Source organism: Heteronotia binoei, chromosome 4, assembly GCF_032191835.1.
Source record: "Heteronotia binoei isolate CCM8104 ecotype False Entrance Well chromosome 4, APGP_CSIRO_Hbin_v1, whole genome shotgun sequence".
Classification (NCBI taxonomy): domain Eukaryota; kingdom Metazoa; phylum Chordata; class Lepidosauria; order Squamata; family Gekkonidae; genus Heteronotia; species Heteronotia binoei.
Window position 1 is genome coordinate 58282053 of NC_083226.1, and position 24093 is coordinate 58306145.

Here is a 24093-nt window from a genome sequence, read left to right on the forward strand (position 1 = left end):
ATGTTTTTTTGCAGGGAGGCCAAATAATTGAGTGTCCCCCACTTCAACACCTGGCAGAAAAGCTTTGTTTTACAGGCTCTGTGGAACTGCAATAAGTTCTGCAGGGTCCTGATCTCAGGCAGGAGCATGTTCCACCAGGTAGGAGACAGGACAGAAAAAATCCTGGCCCTCATTGAGGCTTAAATATGTCAGTTCCAGGCTGCTAAAGGCTTTAAAGATTAATATCATCACCATGAAATGGATCTGATACTCAATTGGTAGCCCTTGCAACTAGCAGAGCACCAGCAGAATATGTGCCCACAGAACCCAGGTGGGGCAATTTGGTTCAGGACAATATTCACCCTCCCTCACCCAGATCTCAGCCACACAAACCAGGTCTACATTTTATTCTGCAAGAAAATCTTAGAGAACAGAGGTCTTATTATTGACAGATTTGGAATTGCACAGCACTAGCGTTGGAGAAGGATGTATTTGCTTAGCCCCACAATCAGCAATTTCTCAGGATGGGATGCAGGTGGGAAGAAGTCTGAGCATCATCATATCTCCAGCTTCTTCCATTCCTTTTGAAGGAATTCCACCCAATCCCACCACTGTATTTCCCCCACCCTCGTTACTGGTATCCCTGACCCCTGCATGGCCTCCCTGCTAGATCTTATCAGCCTTGTAGTGGCCCAACTATGTATCAGTTATCAACTATGTATCAACTATTGAACAGTTCCACAGGGCCTGTAAAACAGCCCTCTTCCGGTTGGCATACAACTGATTGATACCGGGATGCCTGAATATTTAAACTTACGAACATCAGAATATTGAACACTGGAATACTTGAAGAATTGATTTAAGGAAGAGGTAGCATAGTATATTGATGTGAGTTTTATGTATTTTTATGTATTTTATTGTATAATCATTAATGTATTTTAAACTGGTTTATTGTTAGCATTCTGTATTGTAAGCCGCCCTGAGCCCGCCTTGGTAGGGTAGGGCGGGATATAAATCGAACAAATAAATAAATAAATAAATAATAAAAATCCAGCAGAGGGATCAGTAGAGCCTTACTAACAGTCCTAACCTCCTCCCAATCTTAGCAAGGTTCACAGTAAAACAAATTTATACACTCAATGGATACAACACATTAGCATCTGATCAAGAAAATAACCCTATCGTATCTCAACTCCTTCCTGCCCAGACCTCTTACTCCTTCTTCCACCTAACACTAAGAATTAAATTAGTCTACCTAACTAAGTATATGATGCCCAGGAATGACACCCCTGCCACACTGCCTGGCTAGACCTAACAACTAAACCAAATTTTAAAACCTGAAGCATAAGGCAACAAGTGAATCAGTAGCACACTGGATGTATACCCATCATAAAGGCATGGCCAGAGTTCACAGCTAGATGTCTACTAGTCCAGAGCTCCATAGATTTCTCAGCAGCCCATAAAACCAGCACCTGTAGATTCACAGTCTCTATGGCAGTCTGGTCCCAGTCCTTCCAATAGGGGCCAAGCAACTCCCCAAAACTACTCAGCTCTACTCAGCCATGAAGCTCAATTAATGACTTTGAGGCAGTCAGCCCGACCACAGAGGGTTGTTTTGAAGAAGAGGCAGAAAAGATCTCCATATACCACTTTGAGCTAGTTTGGGGCAGGATGGGAGAAAAATAAAGCAGATTTTTTTTCAATTTTTCAGAAAATTATTCACCACTAATTTTAATCCCATCTGTCTTCCTCTTCATAATCTTTTTCTAAGATTGTAACTACTATCCCACTGCATTTTAGAATACTCACATATTATAGCATTTGCACATAACATTTTAGATTTTCTCTTTTTGTAATATTTTTAAAATGACTAACAAGGATAAGTCTTATTAGCTGATTGTAAATATTCTTATCCCGTTTCATATAGTTGCTAAATTGGGCAGTAAATCCTTCAAGGGAACAGTTCAAGCATCAACAGTCCAGTGGTCAGTGAAGCTTCCTGCGTATTATATTAATTGTTTTGCATTTAAAATTAAACTGTTTGTGAGGGAGTGAATTATATGGGAAAGTCCCATTCCCTTGTTTTCTTTTTTGTCCCCCCCCCCCCCGTCTCATTTTATTTTTTTCTTTCATGCCAATTCCAGTTTCCTTTACTTTCCCTCAGTGTATTCTTATGACATCCATAATCTTCTGTCAACCATTTCAAATAGTCTCCCCCATGACTTTCTGATGGACATCTATGCAGCAGAATTTGGCCATGCCTTTCCCCTCCCTGTTTTGGATCCATCCCACCATTTTAATAGCATTCAATTCCAAAGAGGGACATACACGTTTAGCTCAGTGTTTGTTCCTTTAGCACTCCTTGCACCCAGCAAATGAGGCTGATAAGCTTGCTTCTGGCCTATCACTTCTTTTTCATATGCAAATAATATTTTAAGGACACCTGCTACCTCCAAAGCAGAGTTTTCCCAAAGTTTCGATTTAGTTTTTATTACAAGCTGGGCAGCCAAGCACCAGACTGTGTACACATATAAACAACGAGTATTCTCTCAAGGGACTAGAGAGTTGCACGCTGCAACATCTATATGCAAATGAGGCATTCTGTATTTGCTATCAGTTACAACAGAAATTTTCCATTCAGTCGAAGTGATTTTTAAAACCTATCTGCATCACAGACAAGCCCTGAAGAAACTGTCTTCTTCTCAGTGTTGGATGCAGATATAGAACTTTCTTTCTTTCTTTCTCTCTCTCTCTTTTTCTTTTTTAAAGCACTGACATATCCTTAGGCAAGGTTATAGCACAACTGAATAATCATCCTAGAGAAATAGCAGGTAATGTTGAAAGTCCACCAATCAACACTGCAGGAAAGGATACAGGGAGACATTTGCTGTATCACAAAGGAAAGAGACGCTCTGAAGAGAATAAAGCGTGATTTCATAAAATCTCTGAGGCACAGAGATGGCTGCTGCATGCACTAAGACATTATTTTAATCTCCCAGTTACCCTGAGTGCTCTATCAGCCTGATCCTGTGAATCCAGCTGCTGCAGCACAAACAGAGGTTACTACTGCTATGCCCCCCAAATTTTGGCACTCAGTCCTTTGTGTTTCTCTCAATTCAATGCACATACTACTGGAGAAAAAACCAGCACAATATTCTTTGACTCCCTTCCTTCTAGGGTTGCCAAGTCTGACTCAGGAGATATCTGAGGGATTTGGGGGTGGAGCCGGGAGACTTTGGGGTTTTGCCAGGAGCAAGCATGTGACAAGCATGATTGAACGCCAAAGGAAGTTCCTGCCATCATATTTAAAGGGACTGTGTTTCTTTTAAATGCCTTCCCTCCATTGAAAATAATGGAGGGTGGGGATACCTTCTTTTGAGGTTCATAGAACTGGACCCCCTGGTCCATTTTTAAAAAAATTTGGAGGGTGTTTTTAGGAGAGGCTCCAGACACTATGCTGAAAATTTGGTGCCTCTACCTCAAAAACAGTCCCCCCAGAGTCACAGATAGCCATAGACTGATTCTCCATGATACCCTGTGGGGACGAGTCTTCACAGGTATAATGGGGTGTTCAGCAAACATTTCCCACCCCACTCACCACTTTCTGATTACCCTGAAATGGAGAGAGGGCCTCCAGACCAGGGGATTCCCTGCCCCCAACTGAGGATTGGCAACCCTACTTCCTTCTCTCCTATAGCATCTGAAACTCATGTTAAATGTTAAGCCTTGTTAGGGCTAACCCACATGGCACAAATGTTGACTAGACATGTGCTGGGAGCTGCATGCTGGAAACTGAATTCCCAGGCATGCACATGAGACTGATTTAGATCAGGAAAGTGGTATATGGAGGGGGGAGCTGTGCCTTCTTCCCCCCTGCATTGTTTTCCTAAGCTGAAATGAAGTAGGCAATTTGTCCCTTTGGGGAAAATTAGGTGCTGCCATTAAAACATATAAGTTTCTGTGTATGCTATGGCCTTAATCTGAATTAAGTCTGTGCATGCCTAGAAATTAAGTTCCCAGCACAACCCTACCCCCCCCCCATCCACCCAAGACATAAGAACATAAGAGAAGCCATGTTGGATCGGGCCAATGGCCCATCCAGTTCAACACTCTGTGTCACACAGTGGCCAATATATGTGTGTGTGTATACATACACACACACACATATTCATACATACATATACACACACATACGCACACACACATGCACACATATATATATGTGGTTAATAGCCACTGATGGACCTCTGCTCCATATTTTTATCGAATCCCCTCTTGAAGCTGGCTATGCTTGCAGCCGCCACCACCTCCTGTGGCAGTGAATTCCACATGTTAATCACCCTTTGGGTGAAGAAGTACTTCCTTTTATCCATTTTAACCTGACTGCTCAGCAATTTCATTGAATGCCCACAAGGTATTGTATTGTGGGAAAGGGAGAAAAGTACTTCTTTCTCCATCCCATGCATAATCTTGTAAACCTCTGTCATGCCACCCCGCAGTTGACGTTTCTCCAAGTTAAAGAGCCCCAAGCGTTTTAACCTTTCTTCATAGGGAAAGTGTTCCAAACCTTTAATCATCCTATTTGCCCTTTTCTGCATTTTTTCCAATGCAGTCCTTTTTGAGGTGCGGTGACCAGAATTGTACACAGTATTCCAAATGAGACCGCACCATCGATTTATACAGGGGCATTATGATACTGGCTGATTTGTTTTCAATTCCCTTCTAATAATTCCCAGCATGGCATTGGCCTTTTTTATTGCAAACGCACACTGTCTTGACATTTTCAGTGAATTATCTACCACGACCCCAAAATCTCTCTCTTGGTCATTCTCTGCCAGTTCACAACCCATTAACTTGTATTTGTAGCTGGGATTCTTGGCCCCAATGTGCATTACTTTGCACTTGGCCACATTGAACCTCATCTGCCACAATGATGCCCACTGAAGCCTCAACAGATCCCTTTGGAGTGCCTCACAATCCTCTCTGGTTCTCACTACCTTGAACAGTTTTGTGTCATCTGAAAACTTGACCACTTCATTGCTTACTCCCAACTCCAGATCATTAATGAACAAGTTAAAGAGCATGGGACCCAGCACTGAGCCCTGCGGCACCCCACTGCTTACCGTCCTCCACTGTGAAGATTGCCCATTTATACTCACTCTCTGCTTCCTATTAATTAGTGTTTTTGATCCGCAAGAGGACCTGTCCTTTTACTCCATGACTTTTGAGCTTACTAAGAAGCCTTTGATGAGGAACTTTATCAAAAGCTTTCTGGAAGTCAAGGTAAACAACATCTATTGGGTCTCCTTTGTCCACATGTTTGTTCACCCCCTCAAAGAAATGTAACAGGTTAGTGAGGCAAGATCTTCCCTTACAGAACCCATGCTGAGTCTTCCTCAATAACCCGTGTTCATCAATGTGCCTACTCATTCTGTCCTTGATAATGGTTTCTACCAACTTTCCCGGTATTGAAGTCAGACTGACTGGCCTGTAGTTACCAACATCTCCTCTGGAACCCTTTTTAAAGATGGGGGTGACATTTGCTACCTTCCAGTCATTGGGAACGGAGGCAGATTTCAATGAAAGATTACACATTTTTGTCAACATCTGTCAACAATCCATGTGCCCTCCATCTGGTCTATGTAATGTGTGAATGGGCCTTGAATAATTCTGTAACTAAAGGATTGGCCTTGGTTGGGGAGACCAAGAGTCAAATGCCTCTCAGCTCTGAAGCTCACTGGAAGTGCCTTGGGTCAGTCAAGGTCTACTTTACAGGGTCCTTGGGAACATAAAATGAGGAAGAGGGCAACCACAATAAGAACCTTGATCTCCTAGGAGAAAGGAGAGGATGGAAATATAACACATGCCAAGGCATAAAAAAGAAAAGTTTTCAAATATCTTTAACTTCTCTAAAACCAACAATCTAATTCCTGCGTGGATATGGTAGGGTGAATAACAACAGCATGATTATAAAAGAAACAGTCAAAACAGTCACAGACAAAAACTGTTATCTTATGGCCATAGAAGTACATTCTATTGAACATAGAAGAAGTTACTTCTGAATAACCATACATGGGACTGAACTGCATATGAGAGAGGAATAGAAAGAAAATTATTATAGACATTATGTGTATATTTACAGTCACTGGATATTATTAGTGCTTTTCTACAACCTGATATTCTTGCCTATGTTCCTTGCCACCTGATCTCTCTGCTCTCCGGACTCCGCAGCAACTTAAAAAAAAAAAATGAGGTTCAATCTGTTGCTTAATTCAACCCATTTATAACTCTGCCTGCCCTGTCTTCTGCCTCATCATCCTTTGGTGACATTAGATATGTAGCAGGCCTTTCCCCTGCTCTGTCTCCCACCCCTATTCCTTGCCTCTGGGAGTTGTAATTTCTGTTTTCTCATAAAACCAGCCAGCACAATATACAGTCAACAGACAAATGCAGCTCAATGTGAATTTGCAGCTACTTGGGGAGCTGAACGCACCACCATTATCTGCAGCCGGTCAAATACAAAGTACAAACATAGGACTATTTGCATGCAATGTCAGGACACCAGTGGCACATCCTCCTGGGCCACAGGTCAACAGTATGCTAATTCTACATGCATATGGCCCAGCATATGTAATGATTGCCTTTTAAATGTGATGATAGTCACTGAAGACCTGCTCAGGAAAGTGCTCCCATGCTATGTTGGTGTTTTCAGCCAGACTTGAGTGGGCAGCTAATGAATGTGGCACTAACTGTAATGATGGGGATTGGCTAGATTTGCAAGCTCATTCTAATTTCCCTTTGGGGACATGAAGATGGGATGAATAGTATCCAAAACTGCTTAAAGTGTTAGGTTGGGACTTGCATCTGAAAAAATGAATTAATGTAACCTACTGAAAACATACTCCCTACACTTGGTATTGCACACCCAAACCAAAGCCAACCAAGCTTGGAGTTTGTAGGTTCAAATCGCAAGTGTTTCCAAAAGGAGCCAAATCCAGCATCCCTTTGCTAGAGTTTGGGGTACCCTATGCTCAGTATAGGGCCTTTGAATGCTGCAACTCTTTACTAATTATTTGCCTTTGTATTTCTCCCATGATTTTTTTTAAAAAAAATTCTTGTAGTCATCCTGAAAAGGACCATACAGTTCAAGATGCCTCCCTTTCCAAATATGCTTGTTGCAACAATAGGCCACAGAACCAGGTAAGCAGAAACTTTTGCAAAAAACAACCTGTGTTCTCTCTTCCCCAGAAAAAAGCAAACTCCCATCTCTTGGCAAGGCAAAGAGCTGGCAGAGCATGCATGCACGTGAGGACGTGAAAGCGACAGGAGACTTTGCATGACATTCCTCCTCTGTCAGAGAAGCTGAGCCCACTGAGATGTTCAGCTGCATGTCGGTAGTTGTCAACCCACAGCATGGGGGTGGAGATGGGGCACCCCAGGAAATCAAAGCAAACTCAATTATCTATCTGCTGACAATGACAGAACCATTTCATTCCTTGGCTCTTCACAGAATGTGAGGGGGGGCGGAAATTAAAAGCGTGAACATTTTTAATGAGAGCAATTATTGAATCATCAGTCACACAGTCCATCTGCTTCAGAGCGTTCCAATGACTAGTGAAAGCCTGCAATGCTGCCTCGCCTTGTGGCAGCCATAGAACGACATCCTTTTTCTTTGAGGAAGAGCTAATGATATTCATATATCATGTCCATCACTTGCCATCACTTACAGTGCTTCTTTTGATGGCTTTGTTGTATTAATTGCTAATTTTGCATTTTGACACTGACTTGGTAGAAATGTGCTTGCTGTGGCAAATACATGTGCGAGGGCTGGTGGAATGGACATTAAACACAGGCACATATGTAGCATTCAATGGGGGAGTTAAATGGAGGTAGAATTGATTGTCCTATTCCATTTAGGCAGGAGTTCTCTGAGCAAAATTAACTTTACTCTGTGCAAAGCAAAAAGGACTGGATTTAAAATTTCCTTTCCCTGATAGTCTTAATCCATTTGGTACACAGATCCCGCTATGACAGCACGTCAGCAAAGAGCAGAAGCTTACTTTGTAGAGTTCAAAAATCTCTGCAAACAGTCAGGACAGATAGGAAGGCTCTGAGAAATGCATGAACCTGAGGGATTATGGCAGAATATAAATCTAGTTGGGGCTGCTATCCTGAAATCCATCCTCCAAGAGCAGTGAATGCAACGGTTTGGATCTGAAGCCAGGCACCAGCTTTGCAGTATACTAACACTTTATTATGTCAGGATTTGTGTTACTAAGATGGAGAACGGGTGTTTTTTTGTGTTTTTTTTGGAGCAGAGCTGACAGGATGGAATTACAAATAAGCACAATACACAATGTGTAGATCTGCATTCGGTTGGTAGGCCATTTCAGACTGCCTCTATGATACTTAGTTGTGACTTTCCCAGCAACAATGCTGTGTGCATAACTGAGAGACATATTATCTGTGAAATCTATGGCATTGTTTGGAGCTGCAGTGCAGAAACAGTTTGATATCCTCAATGGGTTTTGTTTTAAAGCCCTTCATTCAGAAACTGTGAATAATGCGGAAATGGATAGTGGGTCGTTCCCCCCCTCCCCTCATACACATACATGTGTTTCCACAGAGGAAGGAGGTAGGAGTATTATAACAAAAACAGCGACATCTCTTTTCAAGTATGGAAATCCTTTTTTTTTCTTGTAGCCCTGCATAATCCAAAACAAAAGTTGAGTCATGGAATAATGCAATTCATGACAACCGAGGCCATATTAAAGTCTATTGTGAATTAGCAGCTGTTAATTTTGAATTATTCATGTTGTCCACTCTAACATTAATCCTAGCATTAGACTGATGCCCATGGAGGCCTAATGTGTGCTGGCAAATCTCTTTATTCATCACCAGTGAATACTGAGTTATTTTTTCTTCAAACATCATTATGCTTTTTGCATAAAATAATTATTTAGTACATTTTCAAATTTTGTATTAGCTGAGAAACAAAGAGGAAACAACTTAAGTTTCAGCTTGCCTGTTATCAGTAGCATCCAGGTTGTATGCAGTCAATATGCTGCTAACTCTCTCCTTTACTTACACTTTTTATGTGTCCTGAATTTACGGTGACAATGATCAGTATTAGGGCTGAGAGGCAGGCAGTGAAATAAATAATTGAGGAGCATGTTACTGAAGTTGGTCCCATTTCCAATAATTAATTAAAAAGGACACAAGTCTACCCATACAATTTGTGACTGTAGATCTCATTGATTTCCATGGGATTTTGGAACATTGCCTGTTCAGAAAGATTCATTCTATGGTGTCTGTATTTTGACACAATAGCTATAATTAATAATTATCATTTTGGTGATAGTTTTCAGAAGATTTTGGAGATAGCCCTCAGTCTCAGATACTCCTGAATTCAGTGCCAGAATAACAGCCTCTGTTGATATATGCCTGTGTTTGCCTCCTACTGTAGACTCCAGGCAGCTGTGCCAGACAGGGACTTGTGGCAGATATGATAGTGGACATATAGACACTGCAGAGCAGATGAAAAGGTTACCCTTATCTGACCTAAGCACCTCCTCCCATTTCAGATCTATATGGGTGTTTGTGACAGACAGAAGGTTGCCCTGCCCCAAAGGGGAAAACAGCTACTTTGCTGTTTCATCCCTGAGACCAGAGCCGTGCTGTTCCAGAATCCAATCACCTTTCAGGAGAGGGATGTAATGTTGCAGGGAAGCACAGCAGAGGTGTTAGTTCAAGTCTGCCTCAGGGAGACTGTAGTGACAACCTGAGTCTGCCTTAGCAAGAAAGAAGATTGAAGGGTAGCTCTGTCTGGGAGTGTGGCAGAATGGTTTACTTCTAAGAGAGGACTGAGTATTTATTTATTTAAAACATATCTGTGCTGTCTTTCCACCCAATCTGGGTTTATAAGGTGATGAACATAAAAAACATTAAAATCATTCAAACAATTAACATGTATTTAAAATATAAAATCTAATTAAAAACATACAAACAACAGGGCCAAAAACAGATGAAATAAAAATGTCTTCACCTGCCTATGAAAGACACCAATAGAAGGAGACAGATGAATCTTCCTGGGGAGGAAGTTCCAAAGAGAAGGCCCTTTCTCAGGCTGACACATGTCTAGGCTCAGGTGGTGAGGGAAACTGAAGCACGGCTTCTGAGAATGACTGGAAAAAGTGGGTAGGTGAATATGGGAGATGGTGGTCCCAGGCTGTACAAGGTCAATACCAGCACCTGAACCCAGAAGCATATTGGAAGCTCTTGTTGGTGGAACAAGACTGGAGTGATATGGCCCCTATGATTCACTCCTGTCAACACTCTGGCTGCAGCATTCTGTACCAATTGTAGCTTCTGGCAGTTTTCAAGGAAAGCCCTACATAGAGCAAATTGCAGTTATATAATCTAGTTGTTACCAAGTCATGTACCACACTGGCTAGATCTTTTCTGTCCAGAAAGGCCACAGCTGAAACTTCTGAAAGGCACCCTGGCCACTGCTACCACCTGTTTATCCAACCAGAAACCCAGGTCCAGGAGCACCCCCAATTGCAAAGCTGCTACTTTAAGGGGAGTGCAACCCCATCCAAAACAGGTGATAACTCATTTTCTGGGTCAGCTTCCCTCCACCAGTAGCACCTCAGTTTAGCTGGGATTAAGTTTCAGTTTGTTAGTCCTTGTCTGCTTTAAAACGGTCTCCAGGTACTTGTTCATGGTTTTCACAGCCTCCCTGGGAACTGCTGGTAGTGTGAGATACAACATATCTCACACTACCAGCAGTGGCATATTAGTGGCAGTTCAGCCCAGATATCTGGATGTCCGTTCCCAGCAGTTTACATAGATGTTGAAAAGCATGGGGGACAAGATAAAAACTTGGGGAAACCCATAGGCCAAGGGGCAGAGCAGCAGTTCCCCCACACCACACTATGAAACCTACCCTTGAGACAGGACCAGAATCACCACAGAACAATGACTCCCAGACTCTGTCCCAAAAGGCAATCCAGATGGATACCATGATCAATGGTATCAAAAGCCATTGGGAAGTTCAGGAGACTAAATGACCCTGGAGGTCCCTTCCAGCTCTATGATTCTATGATTAACAGGCTTGCGCTTCCCCTGTTCATCTCCCAGTGCATGCCATCCACCAGGGCAACCCAAGCCATTCAGTCCCATAACAAGGCCTGAAAACAGACTGGAACAGATCTAAACAATCCACTTCATTTAGGAATTTCTGAAATTGGCCAGCCACCACTTGTTCAGTCACCTTGCTCAAGAGTGGTACATTTGAGACTGGACCATAGTTATTCAGCTCTCCTGGGTCCAGAATAGGTTTCTTTAGGAGTGGGCACACCACTTCCCACTTCAAGAGCAACTACTCCATATCTCAGGGAAGACCTGGTCCATCCCCCTTGTAATGTACTCGATGATGAGACGTGTTGAAGGCAACATACTTTATTAGCTGATACATTACAAGAGGGCAAAATGCGGGCCGGGTCCCGCTTTATATACAATACCCGGAACAGCCCTCCAACTGGCCCAGTCCAATCCTGGCCAGTTAAACTTCCTGCCACAGATCTTAATTGGCGGAGTACTTTTGCGCGCTACATCCAGTGACCAGGGGACTTCCTCTGGTCACCTCTGTCGCGTCGCTGTGCAGTACTTCCAGATTTCATTGCAAGACACAACACTCCTCCCCCCCTAGTTCAAGATACATAGTCCTTCAAGTAGGCCGGTGCCCTGCATTCCCTGGTTCACCGCTTCGGGGTTATTTGGGGCATTGGAGCTGCCGCCGTGGAGGGGGTCTCTTCTCGGGGACTCACCACCAGCGGATGGCTGCCCGGCTCTGGTTATGGTTCCAGAACCGCCAGTCTGGGTGGGTCGTACTCCCCGTTGGTTGGCCCTTCTGCTCGCGTTGTCGGTAGGGTCGGCGCCTGCGGGTCCGCTTCCGAGGGTTTCGTTGCTAGCTCTCCCCCGCCCGCCGCTTCCCCAACCCCTGTTGGTTCTTCTGGCAAGATGTGGTGATGCAGCTGGTCTATGTTCCTCCTTAGGACGAGACCTTAGGACGAGACCCCCTTGGACGAGACCTTGTACAAGCAGGACCCCGTTACCCAAAGCACCCGGCTGGCAACGCACTCTGGGCCGCTTGCAAAGTTCTTTGCATAGACCGGGTCCCCCAGAAAGAATCCCCATGCCGCTTCCCTGACTTCGGGGGAACTGCGGACGTCTGTGGCCCTGTCTGGGTATAGCCTGTCCAGCCTCGTAATCAATTTCCTCCCCATTAGTAGTTCGGTGGGGCTTGACCCAGTGACGGGGTTGGGGGTAATTCTGTTATGAAATAAGAAGGCTGCCAGGAGGTGGTCCCAGTCCCCTTGTACAATGCGACCCAGGGCCTCTTTGGTGGTGTGCACCATGCACTCTGCCTGGCCGTTGGTGGCTGGATGGAAGGGGGCGGACCGGATGTGCTTGATGAGGTACCTATTCACGAACTCCCGGAACTCCCAGGAGGTGAAGGCGGTCCCATTGTCCGTGACCAGGGTATCGGGGATCCCGTGCATGCAAAAGGCCCTTCACAGGGCTCTGACCGCCTCTGCTATGGAGGTGGAAGCTATGAGGATCACCTCTAACCACTCAGTATATGCAACGACCAGGATGAAGAATATTTGGCCCTGGTATGGCCCTGCAAAATCTAAGTGAAGGCAGGACCACAGCCGCCGGTTGGACTCCCAGCAGTGGATGGGGGCGCTCAGCGGATTGGGCCGGGATTCCTGGCAGGGTTGGCACTTCCTCACCCACCCCTCTATCTCATCGTCCATACCTGGCCACCATACGTAACTGTGGGCCAGGGCTTTCATCCTCACTATCCCTGGGTGTGTTTCGTGTAAAGCATCTAATACTTGCTTCCGCATGGGGGGGGAACCACCACCCTGCTACCCCAGAGTATGCACCCCTTGTATGTGGATAGCTCATCTCTGCGCGATGCGAACACCCTGAATTCAGTGTCCACTTTGCCCATAGGCCACCCCCTTCCCACCCAGTCCAAAACCCATGCGAGTATACGGTCCTTGCCTGTGGCTCGAGCCTCCTCCGTGGCATTGAGGGGCCGCTCGGGTAAAGACTCCAGCAACATCACATGATGGGCAAGGGCGGGATCTGAGTTCATCGAGGGTAGTGGCAGGCGACTGAGGGTGTCAGCATGCCCCATGGCTTTGCCTGGGTGGTGCACCAGGGTGTATGAGTTCAGAAACTGGTTCCACCTCAGGACTTGCTGTGATAAAATTTGCGGGATCTGACGGGCTGGAGCGAGGAGGCCCAGGAGCAACTTATGGTCCATGGCAATCGTGAAACGCCTACCATACAGGTAGTCGTTGTATTTGTGTATGCCGCCACGATTGCCAAAGCCTCCTTGTCAATCTGAGTGTAGTTGCGCTCTGCGGGGGTCAGGGTTCTCGAATAGTACACCACCGGAACCTCCCTCCCATCCAGGAGTTGGTGTCCCAGAACTGCGCCCACTCCGTACGGGGAAGCATCGCAAGCTAAAATCAGTGGCAGGGCTTTGTTGAAATGGTGGAGCACCGCATTGGAGACAAGGAGGTCTTTGACTGCCTAAAAAGCGGTGGCTTGCTGCTTTCCCCACACCCATGGGGCTTGTTTATCGAGCAGCCTGTGGAGGGGTTCCGCAATGGCCGCTTTGTGGGGCAAGAACGAATGATAAAAATTTAATAACCTCAGGAAACTTTGTAGCTCCGCCTTGCACGTGGGAGGCGGGGCGTGGACTATCGCCCTGGTCTTGTTCTCCGTCAGGTGGATTCCTGCGGCATCAACAGCAAAGCCCAAGAACTCTACCCTCGGCATCCCTAGCGAGCATTTTTCCTTCTTTACTTTTAGACCTGCCGCCTGGAAGCAGCAGAGTACCTCTCTCAGGTGGCTGCTGAACTCCTCTGCGTCCGGGGCGGCGATCAGAACGTCATTGAAAAACGGTTGCACTCCGGGGATCCCATTGAGAAGAGAGTCCATTATGCTTTGAAAGATCCCCGGAGCGACACTAACCCCAAATTGCAACCGCCGTACCCTAAAAGCTCCCCTGTGGGTCACAATGGTCTGCACTTCTGCTGTCTTGGTGTCTACCGGGAATTGCTGGTACGCTTGGGCCAGGTCCATTTCCCCAAAAATCTTAGAGCCTGCTAAGGCCGCCATGACATGGCTGTCCACTGGAACGGGGTAGGGATTGTCCTGGAGCGCTTTATTTATAGTGCACTTATAGTTAGCGCATATTCACACATCCACGTTTGGCTTCACTGGCGTGACTATGGGAGTTTCCCAGGCTGCATAGGACACTGGTTCTAATACTCCCTGGGCCGTGAGTCGGTCCAGCTCCGCTTCTATTTTAGGTTTTAGAGCGAACGGAACTCACCTGGCCTTTAGTCTAATTGGTCTAACTAGGGGATCAAGAGGTAAGGTGATGGGCGGCCCCTTGTAACTCCCCAGGGACCCATCAAAAACTTTGGGGAATTCCCGGCACACATTCTCGAAGTTGGTCGTTTGCATTTGCTCCACCCCTACTAATTGAATACCTAACGGTCGAAACCAGGCCAGTCCCAGTAATGTGGTGAGCTGGCGCTTTACCACTAGAATGTCCAGTGGCCCCTTGAAGTTCATTCTCTCCACTTGTACTCTGGCCCAGCCCAAGATGTGTATGGGGTTTTTCTGGAAGTCCCTCAGTATAAAATCAGCCGGTCTCAGTTGGAGCTGGCGGTGGGGGCACAGTTTTCTTAGGGTCTCCTCCGAAATTATGGAGATGGAGGAGCCCGAGTCCACCTCCATTAGGCATGGAGCGCCCTTGATGAGGACCAACATTTTGACCTTGTCGGGGGCGGAGAGGGGCAAGTTCATTACCTGCAGGCTAGTCGATGATGTCATGTGAGCATTGGTTAAGTCATGGTGCGCGGTCTGGCATCTGCGATTGGCCTTGGCCCGGCAAACCCGCACTATATGGCCCACCTTTCCGCAGTTCCTGCAGTCCGTGTTGCAATAGGGACAGTCCTGCCTCTCGTGGGGGTCGCCGCAGCTGGCACACTTGCTGTTGGCCAGTCTCTCTGTTGCTCGTTGCCGCATGGGGGCTCTTGGGCCTGTTCCTTGTGGGCGGTGGAGCTGGAAGGCCTCTTCATCCTCTGGGTCGCCAGGCACCATCTCTTCCTGGTGGACTGCTTCACCTCATGGGTTGTTGTACGATTTGGTGGTTTTCTCGAATGTGGTTGCTTCGTTGAAATCTTGTTGAAGGATGAGCTTCTCCTTTGCGAAGAGCTTTTGCTGCAGCCTTTCGTCTCGGAGGCCCCAGACGAATTGGTCTCTCAGGGCTTCCTCCCGCTTGTTGAAGCCACAGTTCCCTGCGATCTGGTGGAGAGCGGCCAGGTAGATGGCAGCCGTTTCTCTGAGCCCTTGATCTCTCTTGTGGAAGAGGAATCGACGGGTGATGATGGAAGGCTGGGGCAAGAAATGCCCAGTGAGGAGTCTGACGATCTCCCGTACGTTCTCTTGGTGAGCTTCGCGGGGGCTGAGAGACCTTTGGCAATCTCGAAGGTGGCCTCCCCACAGACACTCAGGAGTACGTCCCTCGTGCGGCTGGCATCGGTAGTCATGTTTGTGCGTAGGTAGCATTCGACCCGCTCCATGTAGGTCTCCCACCTCTCGGGGTTGGTGGGGTCGAACTCAGCAAGATGGCCCGTCATTACACTCGGGTTTGCCATGGCGGCTGCGGGTGCTTCTGTCTCTTGCAGTTCCGTGCCTTCCTCGTCTCCAGCCAGGTCAGCAACTTCCCGCTTGGGGAGTCCTCCTACCTAGATCCCATCCTCTCCGCCAGTGTAATGTACTCGATGACGAGACGTGTTGAAGGCAACATACTTTATTAGATGGTACATCACAAGAGGACAAAACGCAGGCCGGGTCCCGCTTTATATACAATACCCGGAACAGCAACACTCCTGACAGATATAAGCAGCCAGTAGGGGCAAGGGTCATTCAAACAGGTGATAAGTCTCAAACTTCTAAGAATCATGTTCGCATCCTCAGCCTGTACAAGCTGAAAGCTGTCCCACACAACTGGACAAATCAGAACCCTATCATCATTCAGTCCTGTTGCTGGTAATGTAGCCCAAGTTGAATGGATGCGAAAGATTTTGTCCACACATTTATTACCAAAATGATTTCAGAACACTGCAGAACGGTCCACTTCTTCCTGCTGACCAGAATCCAGTAGGGTCCTGACCAGACAGAAGAGTTTTGCAGGTCTACGCTCTGCAGATGCAATGCTGGTGGGAAAGCATTGCTTCTTTGCCCCCATCACTTCCACAGTGTCAGCTTTCAAATGACCTCTAGCCTGTGCCTTGTCAGGGTTGTCTGAAGTTTTTCTCTACAATCACTTTGTCCATCTTTCCTGTCTTTTCAGCCTGTCCAGGCTCTTCAACCTGAGAAATGGCACCAGGGGGCAATCATGTGCATCGCCTAGTCACTGCCCCATTTTAAAGGTCAACCAGAACATTGGCAGGAGCACTAATCATATCAGCCAGTAAACTCTTCAGTGCCATCAAATCCATCAGGCTACAGGGGAGGATCATCTTAATCAATCCCCAACTTCTGTGGAGTCTTGGTACCCTTAGCAAATAGTGATCTGTTCATGACAAGAGGATAGCCTTCAATCCCCACACCTTCAAATTACCTTATTTCTGCCCAGAACAAAACACCTGGTCAAGAGGGCCCTATACAATTTGTGGAGGGCCCATTTTTACCTGAGATAGGTCCATAGTTGTCATGGAGACCATAAAATCCTGAGTTGCTCTCAACAAGGTAGCTTTAGCATGGATGCTGAAGAACCCCCAAGACAATCAGCCTGGGAGTCCTCAATGCCACATCCAAAACTACTTGAAGAAAGTTGACCAGTGGAGTGTGCAGTATACCAACAGAATCTCAATCCTGTCCCCCACTCCCACCACTAGGTATACACACTCAGAGTCCTTGATAGGGCATCAAGCTGGGGTGGGGGAGAGAATCCTGATAGACTACAGCAAAGCTATCTCCTTCCTGACCAGACTTATGATACTTTATCATTGAGTATGCTGTGGTGAGCAGTTCAGAAATATTTACAAGTCCTCTCTCCACCAACTAGGTCACAGTGACACATGCCATGTCAGCTCTCTCATCCAGAATTAAATTGTGGGTTGCTACCACTTAACTGTAACTGACCAAGAGAGCAAGATATTAAAGCCCAGCAGGATGTTGATATGGTTACCAGCTTCATCCTGGATGGAGAAAGAATCAGAAAGGGCAACAGCATACAAATGTCTATTGTTCCTTCCCTTTGCCTGGCTTGTTTTTCTTCTACCACCATATTTCCCGGTAGTGATTTAAAGACTGTGAGCCGCTCTGAGACTCTGAGATTTGGAGTGGAGGGCGGGATATAAATCCAATATTATCTTCTTCTTTCGAATAAAAGTACTTCTTCACTCAAAGGGTGATTAACACATGGAATTCACTGCCACAGGAGGTGGCAGCGGTTACAAGCATAGAGGGGATTGGAGCAAAGATCCATCAGTGACTATTAGCCACAGCATATTGATGGAGCAGTGATGGAGCAGTGATGCTCAGTATTCTTGCTGCTTGGGGGGGACAGTAGGAGGGCTTCTAGTGTCCTGGCCTCGTAGATGGACCTCCTGATGGCACCTGGTTCTTTTGGCCACTGTGTGACACAAAGTGTTGGACTGGATGGACCATTTGCTTGATCCAACATGACTTCTCTTATGTTTTTATATAAAGGATGGGGATGAGGAGGAACATGTGCACTATACCATATCTACTGATGTGGGTTTAGGGGCAAAACCAATGCAGTGGTCTTATGACTAGAGCAGTTTTTCAGATTTAGGTAATGTGGGGAAAGATTTGGTGGTATACAAAGTTAGAAGGCTGCCTCTTATATATATTCATGGGTCAAGTTGCACAAATCTTTAATACTCAAGGCCTTAAAAGGTCAATACCAGAACCTTGAACATAATTTGGTACTCCACTGGAAACCAATACAGCTGATGTCTTTGTTGGAATCATCGCAGCCAGCTCTTCTTCAACCACCCACCATGGCTTCAAACCCATCAGGCAGATCTTGTGGTGTGGCATCTGGGCAACTGCCCATGAACAGATACAGCTGGGTGTCATCAGTGTACTGGTGACATCCCAGCCTGACACTCTGCACCAGCTGTTCAAGAGGCACATATGATGTTAAACAGCATCAGAGAGATGATTGCACTCTGAGGGACCTCACATATTAAGGAGTACCTAGTTGACAACCTTTCTTCCAGTACCACCTTCTGTCCCTGACCTTGGAGAAATGAGGTAAGCCACTTCAAGACTACAGCACGATCTCCTATGTCAGCAGGGCAGTGGGTCAAAAGATTGTGATCAGCCATGTTGAATGCTGCTCTAAGATCAAGCAGTAGCAGCAGCACTGACCTGCCTTGGTCCAGCTGTCTGCGGAGGTCATCTGTGAGGATGACCAGGACCATCTCTGTCCCATGACTGGGACAGAAACTGGACTATAATGGGTCCAATGCAGATGAACCCTCCAGGAAACTCTGGAGCTGCTCAGCTACTGCTCTCTCAATTACCCTACCCAAAAATTCCTGACTTGGGAAAGAATATTAAATTAATTCCTGACTTGGGAGAATGTAGGAAAGAAGCTAACAGTGTTAGTGGTATGTTGTAGCTTGCCCTTGCCTACCCTCAGCAAACCCATTCCAGTGATCTGAAAATCCCCCCTACATCCATTCATTAAAAGCTTGTGCTTTTATATATGTATGTATGTATTTGTGTGTGTATACACACACACATATATATTGGCCACTGTGTGATACAGAGTGTTGGACTGGATAGGCCATTGGCCTGATCCAACATGGCTTCTCTTATGTTCTTAACTGAACAGATTCACACTAAAAATTCAGCCTGGAGCATGATTCAGCATAGCAGTGCTCTCATGTACTTAAAATCCTCTCTTAAACATAATACTTTACATTAACTGTAAGAGCTTGGAAAGATTAAAACTTTTTAAAAAATGCATTATAATAACCATCTACAGCAGCTGATTGCTCTATGCAAGATGTTTAAAAGAAATTGGTATCTCTTGCACATTTAGAATTTTCTCACTGAAAAATCGGTCACAGTTAAGGAACTGAACTAGCTTTAGATGCAGCACATTTTTAAAGACATCCAATATGCTATCAAATGACAGCATCTCATTTAAAAGAGAGAAGGCCATGCAAAAATATATTCTGCTATTTCCCCTATCTGCCATATTTGTGAATTCTAAAACCCGTCCAATATCAATAGAAATCTAGCATAGTTAAAGAGAGAGGGAGAGAAGAGGAACTTAATAGCTTCTTTGAACTGTAAAGGAAGGAACAGAGAACATTAACAAAGAATGTAATTTAATACCTAATCAATTTACTGATTGGATTTTTCCATGAGATTAACTTGGAGCCCAGAAATGAATTGCCATGATCTCAGGAAATAACTATAATGACCATTTGCTCTGGGAGGGGTGTAGTAGTATAAAAATGATAATATCAGAGATTCCATATACAGTTACTGTACTTAATTAAATGTATTCAAATAACATTATGGGTCTAGTATAAATCCACAGTAGCCCAGGAAGTCTCATGGTCAGTATGTCTTACACCCAAAGCATCCTCTAATCAAAGCAGTGCTGGATCGCCATGTTAAATGGCTAAATCCAGCACTCAGGTAAACATGCTGATTCCCCTGGGCTTCATAATAAGGCATGCTTTTATTAAACGCACAAGGTTGAGTTAACAACAAATCAAACATTTGCCCCAGGCACCGGATCACATTTAGTGCAACTTTGGAAATAAAAGCAGGCCAAAGTGATTTCAATTAATCTGAACTGCCTTTCATTCTCTCCTGGTCTCAGTTAAGGTGCCATCTAGCTGATTTCAAATCTATCTGATTCATGTCTCTTCCCCACCCCCCACCCCCAAATTGACTATTTTTTAAAAGCCAAGCCTCATTTTAAATGTTACATTTTATTTGTTTAATAAGTACTTAATTTAAGTCAGGGCTGAGACCCAGAATGCTCTGGCTGAGCTGTGGAATGTTAATAAAAGCAGGGTTTTGAGCATGAGTAGAATTGCTTTCCTTCTAATAAACACAACAGGCTTACACACATCTGGATTTAGGCATGGAGACTTCTCCTTAAAGAGTGGGAATTCCTGGCTAGCACTAGGCCTGGAATACACAAAACCTATTAAATCCTGGCATTAACATGTGCATAAGCAAAGGCTAGAGGTATAAGTCACGACAATTTCTCATAGTACTCATTTTAATAGACCTTGTAAACTTTCTCCAGTGAATTATACCCTACAAAGCACAGGTCTGCTTACTTATCCCATCCATTTAAATGCAATGGCAAAACCCCAGTAAGTCTTCAGTTGCTGTTGATTACCACCAGGTTGACAAATGGCTAAATGTGTGAATCTAAATCCCGAGTAAAGTGTATGTGTGTATGTAAATGTAATTTATGGTCATCTGAGTTTGTAGTCCAGCAGCCACCTAGACTGGATGCATGAGGTGAAAGAGGGTCATAATGGTCATATGGTTATCTAATCTCCAGTTCATGTGTGGGAGTTTAATACACACTAAGGCAGGGGTGTCAGGCCTCCAAACAACTGGCTCTTGTCTGCTTCCTTCTTCCTCTCTCTTGTTTCCTTCTGTAACTCAGCTTGCTTTGCAAGGCTTGCTCAATCACACAGGAGCTACAGAGCAAAACCTTGATTTTCTCCATTGGTTGGGGCTCCTCACCCTCCTGGTCCCCTCCTTCCTTTGCCCAGTTCCCTGGATCTCATGGGAGAAATACAAAGAAAGCACCTTTAAGACCAACAAGTGCTAACCTTTTAACCATGTTTTAAGGTTTTTGTTTTTTTTAAAAAAAAAATCTTTAGTCATGTTTGTCTGTGTCCTTTAAGAAGTTTATATCTCTGCTACCTAATCTTAAATAGGTGCACACATGGCCTGGCCCGACATGGCCCAGCCTGGCTAAACAAGGTCTCATTTATGTCAGATCCAGCCCTCATAACAAATGAGTTTGACACCCCTGCACTAAGGATTCATTTCATGTACCTAACTGCTTCTCTACCTTACTTAAGAAGATGCAGGTGATCTGATGGTGTATGTGTGTGTTTGGGGTGCTAAGTATTATTTTTCTAGGAGACACCAACATTCACATCACATGCCATCATCTTTTATGACTCAGGAGTTCCTCACCTCCATGGCAACTATGGGAATGTCTGAAATTGTATCAGTGATTCCATATGTTGTGGGACATGGTACTTGCTGCACAGCCTAGGGAGGAATGAACTGGAGATGACATCTAGAGAAAGTTTTCAATAACTTCATTTGTCATGGTCCATTAAAAAAAAAAAAAGCTTGGTTTCCTGCTAGGTATGCAGGATTTTTCTGTTCACATGGATGGTTGTCTTGCAAGTTTTTATCTTTGGAATGGAAAATGGCCTAGGTAACTGTCATGGTAAGTCCTACATTCCTCTCCAGCCAGTCATACTTAATTATTTCATTTCTGTTATTTATTATCTGCCTCTCCAAAAAGATGTCTGAAGCAGGATACAATAATAATAAGAATAATAATACATTTATTCTTATATCCCGCCCTCCCCCGCCGAAGCGGGCTCAGGGCGGCTCACATGACATGGTTTACACCATGATTACACTAAAATCCATCAATACATTAAAACAATTAAAATAGTTAGATACAATTCAGAATTAAGTTAATTAACAATTAAAAATTTATCAGATATAAAATTAAATTAAAGTGCCATAGTTCAAAGTGTGCATAGGATGGCTAGGTGTCATCTCCGGGTGCCATCTTAAATGCGAGTTGACAGAGGATGGTTTTGCAAGCCCTGCGAAATTGATTTAAGTCTCGCAGGGCTCGCACCTCCTCTGGTAGTTGGTTCCACCATTTGGGGGCCATTGTGGAGAAGGCCTGCTCCCTAGTTACCTTCAATCTGGCCTCTCTTGGTCCAGGGATTCGTAATAGGTTTTGAGAGCTAGATCTCAGTGCTCTCTGGGGAACATATGGGGAGAATACCATAAACATTCAAAATAAATTACCATTAAAGCTACCAGCAAACCTAACAAACCTAACAGCTGCATAAAACCATATTAAAAACAATTTAAACCAACAGTAAATTAAATAAATTAATTAAATTAAAACAATTCAGCATCATTTTAAAAACAAGCATTCATTAAAATGCAACAGTAGTCAGTAAAATTATCCAGATATTAAGGGCATACAGCCATATAGCTGTTATATAAATAATGAAGTCAAGGACTCCCCCCCCCCCAGGTGATAACTACTGATAACTTCAGAAGATACAGATGTATGGAATGTGGATGTTTTATTTAATAGTTGTGATTTTTTTTAAAAAAAACAATGTGTTTGTAGGCTTCCATCTTCAAAGGTGGGATATAAATATATTTTCAAATTAATTAAAGAATTAATGAAATAAGATACAGTCATGGGAGTCATAGGTCATTCTGCAAAATTGCTGTAAGATACGTATGGGGGTGTCTGAATTTTCTTGTTCTTATTAATTTAAGTAATGGACCTTTCATCAGTCCCAGGTTTGATGACTAAAGCTGCCTTGTGGAGGTGGTCTCAAAGATATGAGAGTTCCAAGATGTGAAGCGTATGGATGTGCACTCAGCATAAACTGAGCAAAAAACTCCCCCACAACACCCAGATAAATACCTTATCAGTATTTATCAAGTATTTTCTCAGCCAATCACTGAGGGGGCAGGTAATTTGGCTATCCAAAAATGGCTGCCCTGAAAAATCAAGGCATTGAAAGGGCTCTCAGTCCATTTAAATGTATTTGGAGAGAACTTTCAGCCATTTAAATGGACTATGGTCTTTTAAAATGTCTTTGGAGTTCACTTGCCTTGGCACAGAGTCACATTGTGACTTGAAGAAGGCATTTAAAGGGACCGCATCCCTTTAAATGCCTATCTCCCCTCTATTGGAAACAATGGATGATAGGGGCACTTTCTTCTGGGGTCTATAGAATTTGGACCCCTTGGATCCAATCTCTTTGAAACTTGGAGGGATGTTTTTTTTTTAGGAGAGGCACCTTTACCTCAAAAAACAGCCCCCCCAGCCTCAGATACTCGTGGATTGATTCTCCATTATAGCGTATGTGGACCATTGACTATAATGGTCCTCATATGATATAGTGGAGCAAAAAAACCTTTGGCAGTTCCAAGTATTTTCCAAATCCTAATACCATACTAATTTTGGGATTCAGGAGTATCAGGAAATACCAATATTTTTCAGGGTCAGTGTACCCAAACCTGAATAATGCCATTTTTTTTGTGCACACCCCTGCTGAAGAGCTTTAAAGGTTAACAGTTGCAATTTGTACTGAACATGGAGACAGAATAAGAACCGGCATAATTATATCTGAAGGTGGCCTTCAGATGGGTGAATTCCATGTAATGCATGTGCACACTCAGTGTTCTGGCTCAGTGTGTTTCTTTTACCAACTACAGACTGTTCTATACTAGTCATCTGACCAGTCCCTAGAAAATACATCTCACAGAAGCCCATGCTGCTGCCAAGCACAAAGTGCACTTTGTGTAAGAATCACATGGAATACTGGGCAGTCATCTCTTTGTATTTATCCCATCAATAATATTTTCCTGTTCTCTTCTTTCTATTTCTTGTACCATACTTGGATCAGTGTGGGGCATCATCAGTGTGCAAGGCAACAAGGAAATGAATGATCCTTAAAGGTAGCACTTTAAGAAGGTAGCAACTTACTTTGATTCTCTGTTGTATTAGGAGGTTTCATATGGATCTGTTTTGTCATTCTTGAAATAATGATGTATCTTTTCATTCTTTGACGTGTACACAGTTAAAAACTGCCTCAGGTGATGCACCCAATGAGAATTATACATCACTATGATATCACCCAATGAGAATTACTATGATATCACCCAATGAGAATTATACATGATTGTTTTCTAAATTCTGCA